At 36.1% G+C, this 4,135-nt stretch overlaps 1 non-coding gene across 1 annotated transcript; it reads left to right on the top strand.

The window, feature by feature from the left end:
* Window positions 1–889: 889 nt before the first annotated feature.
* On the top strand, window positions 890–996 carry LOC131182737 (small nucleolar RNA R71). The gene has a single exon (XR_009150997.1). It is a non-coding gene; the product is annotated as a small nucleolar RNA R71 (small nucleolar RNA).
* Window positions 997–4,135: the final 3,139 nt, after the last annotated feature.

Below are 4,135 nucleotides of genomic sequence, written 5' to 3'. Positions count from 1 at the left end.
TTTTATTAATAAAATATATACAAGATACATACTAAATGATATGCTCTAGGGCATACTACTAACACTCCCACTCTTCAATGTAACTGCCTTACAATACTCTTTTGGGTTCATCTCCGGTTGACTATGCAGTTTACCAGTAGCCCTACTTGAAGAACTTGCTTGCTGAGCAATTTGATTCTCCAGCATCTTGTTATGGGTGGCAAGTTGGTCCATTCTGGAAGTTAGCTGTTTAATCAATTCATTTTGTTGCTGTTGAGCTGCTAGGAACCCTTCCATCATGGATTCCATGGTCATCTTCGGTTTAGGTTGCTGAGGTTGAGGAGGCAGTGGTGGTTGTGCAAAGTTTTGGCCTCTGTTCTAAAATCCAGGGGTTGCTGGCAGTTTGTACCCCTGTTGCTTGTTTATTGGCTGGTTCTATTGATTGGACCATGAGAAATTTGGGTTGTTCCTCCATTTAGGGTTATAAGTGTTTGAATATGGATTGTTGGACTGTCTCTGGTTGAAGTTTCCTCCATTATTCACATATTTCATCTGTTCTGTGGAGGGTTCATTAAAGTTGTTATGTTCTGAATATCCTCCTCCATAGCTATCCTCATGTTGACGATTCATCCCTACTGCAGTGGCTTGCATTTTATCAAGCCTCCTTATGAGCTGATCAAATTAAGCATTTATCATGCTTAGGGCATGCACTTCCAGGACTCCTGCTATTCTCTTTGTATTTCCTCTTTCATTTGACCACTCATAATTATGGTATGCAACCCTCTCTAAAAGTTCAAGTGCTTGTGTCACTATTTTCTCCATTAAGTCACCTTCTGTAGCTGAATCAACTGTGCTCCTTGTAGAGTGTAGTAACCCATTATAGAAATTTTGTACTAGTAGCCAATCCTCTACGCCATGGTGTGGACATTCCCTCTACAGGTCTTTATACCTTTCCAATGAGTCATAGAGTGATTCACCTTCCTTTTGTCTGAAGGTGTTGAGCTCAAGTCTCAGTTTTGTAAAATTTGCAGGTGGAAAATACCTTACTAGAAAAGCTTGTGAGAGGTTTTCCTAAGTGGTGAACGTTCCAACTGGTTGAGAAAGTAACCACTTCCTTTCTCTGTGTCGAAGGGAGAATGGAAATGCTTTGAGTCTTATGGCTTGATAAGACACTCCATTCATCTTAAATGTGTCACAAAGGGCAAGAAAGCACTGGAGGTGATAATGTGAATCTTCTGCTGGTGAACCCGCAAATTGGGTTTGTTGAATCATTTGAAACCATGCTGGTTTTAATTCAAAGTTATTGGCTTCCACTGTGGGTTTAGTGACACTGGGCTGAAATCTTTGGACAGATGGAGCTCTGTAGTCTCTCAAGAGTTTTAGTCTGTCATTATTATCGGCCATGGTTAGAATTTCAGGATCTTTTTTGTAACGCCCTCACTTTACGTTGTATGTACATTCTGCTACTCCGGTGGCCTAATGTCTATCCGGACAAGTCAAGATGTTTGGGACTATACTTCAGTGATAGTGAGAAGGCATAAAATGATGAAATAAATAATAAGAAAATGCAATAAAAATTAAGAAAAAATAAAAGAGTGGAAATGAAACTAGGTTAAAGGAGCCGGCACCGTAGCGATGGGTGACCGCACTAGGAAGTTACGGCGAAGGTAATTGTCGACCCCAGGAGTACGGGGAACCCTTAGAATTAAAATTCGAGACATAATTAAAGGTCTACTGAGGTGTAACTGACATTAAAAATATCAAAGAAAATTTAGTGAGTCAATATAAATGAAAAATGAAAATTAAAGAAATCGGCGGTACAAGGAGTATATGGATAGTACCGAAAAATCCGAAATATAACATGAAGAGGGGCATTTTGCTCATTTGACACCTAGAGTTGGCTTTTAACCTAAATTTCCATAAAAATAAAGTGGTATTAAATTTTGAAAATTTCATGAAAAATGAAATTGGAATGAAATGTGATTAAGGAAAATTAAAGGGGTAAAGTTTAGGATAATTAAAAGTTTAATTAAATTATTATTATCTTAATATTAGTGGACCACTATGGACCATATAAAAGCTTAAGAAATCAGATTTTTTCCACTAACTTCTGCATCACTTTCTTCTTCCTTCTAATTCACTTTGACCAAAACAAAATCTTCCAAAGTCCATCCATAGCCGCCTCACTTCACAAGCTCTAAACACCATGATGAAGCCATCATTTCCATAACTTGTCTCCATTCAAGTTGATCTCCACCTTGCAAGGAAGAAGTTGGTAGTAATTTCAAGAAGTTTTGGTGAAGTTTGGTCAAGCTCCAATAGAGGTAAGTGCTTGTTTTCAATTCTTGCTTCACTAAAGTTGTAGTGGAGGTTATGGGAAGTTAGATTATGGAAGAAATTATGGGATTTGATGAGTTATGGTGCTGTTCAATTTTTGGCAGTTTCATGGCCATGGGAGTATGATGTAATTTGTCATGTAAATGGTGATTTAAGGGGTTGATTAAGGTGTTTAAATGCATAAGAGTGTACTTTCATGTAGGTGTTTGAATTGTGTAATTGAACAATTGAATTTTTAGGAGTTTTTGGAATAAATTGTGAGGGTTTGTAAACTGACCAATTTGATAGCTTTGTGATGCATGGAAAAATGTTTAATTTCATGAAAATAGCTTGGTGAATTCTGGTACCAAGGATGGCAGAGTGTGTACGTAAATGTTGTTGGGAATGATAAGTGGTAATTAGGTATGTTTATGAATGTAAATTATTGAATTTGAACTTTGTAATTTTGAATTGTAATTGGGGTATTGAGGGTTTGTATATTCTGCCCAAATTGACCATAATGTGATGTGTTGAGTGGTTGTGGTATGAGAAAAGTACTTATAACTAGGTGAATGTGCAATTGATAAGTGTTTAAGCAACATGATTAAGGGCAGTATGCATTTGGGGCTATAACCCTAATTGTGTGATCCCAATTGGTATAAAGCCAATTGGAGGTAAAACTAGACTCAATATAGACCAACTTTCATGCAGAGAGCTTGTCCAAATTCTGCATAGAAGTGACCTAAAAGAATGACCAAATCTAGAATTGCATGACATGAAAACCTAGAATTTTGACCATATGAACAGTAGTCAGTATTTTGCCCATAACTCACTCAAAACAGGTCCAAATGACCTGAAATTTATACCATGGAAAGCTTAGACATAGAGTTAAAACTCTTATGCAGACCACCAAGCCCAGAAATGCCAATTACCAAGTCAAAATGATTGCCAAAGTTGGGTTATAAAAACTGACCGAATTGACTTTAACCTAAAAATGACCTAAACTTTGCAATATAAGTACAACTTGACCAGCAATAGTAAAATGACCATAACTTGGTCCATATAACTCCAAATGCTCTGAAACCAGTGCTAAATTTTCACTAAGACATAGGCCTACAATAATGGAATTTTGACCAAAATCTAGAAACTTAGAAAACTAGGTCAATTAACTTGATTAAATTGGCATACCAAATATGGAAATTGTTCAAATGACCATTAACTCTAGCAAAGTTTTTTAAGTATAACTCCCACTAGAAGTCTTCCAACAAAATGAGTCATACCATTCTGGAAAGCTAAGAAATAGACCTTCAACTTTGTTTTAGACCTCTCCCTCACCTTATGAATGTAAGAAGCTCAAATGTTGGGGCAAAGCTGCTGCCCTAGTTGAACATCCTGTCACTACAAGACCGTTGAGTCTAATCCAATAACTTGACCATAAGTAACTCTACAAGACTTGAAAAATTACAATAAAAAAATTCTTAGTCACCATAAGACATAGGGTAACATATCCTATAAAGAGTAATAGACCTAAATATGGCAGCAACCTAATCAAATAAAATTGGCAAAGTATAATACTAAAACTGCCTAGTAAGGGAACCAAAATTCAGAATTGGCCTAGTTATGGTCAATTGACCATAACTTGAGTTATACAAATCCAAATGACATGATTCAAAAAGGAAATTAAAGAAGACATAATAAGAAAAAATTTAATGAAAATAAATCGATTAAATTTACACTGTAGCTTGGTCCAATAGATAGTAAACTTTGGCCTTGAAATCTGAATAATTACAATAAAATGCAATAAGCTTTGAAATGAAATTGGCAATATATGTCAACTTGT

The sequence above is a fragment of the Hevea brasiliensis genome, chromosome 8, assembly GCF_030052815.1.
Source record: "Hevea brasiliensis isolate MT/VB/25A 57/8 chromosome 8, ASM3005281v1, whole genome shotgun sequence".
Taxonomy (NCBI): Eukaryota; Viridiplantae; Streptophyta; class Magnoliopsida; order Malpighiales; family Euphorbiaceae; genus Hevea; species Hevea brasiliensis.
The sequence above is the reverse complement of the archived record's forward strand: the minus strand, read 5'-3'. Positions and strand labels throughout refer to the sequence as shown.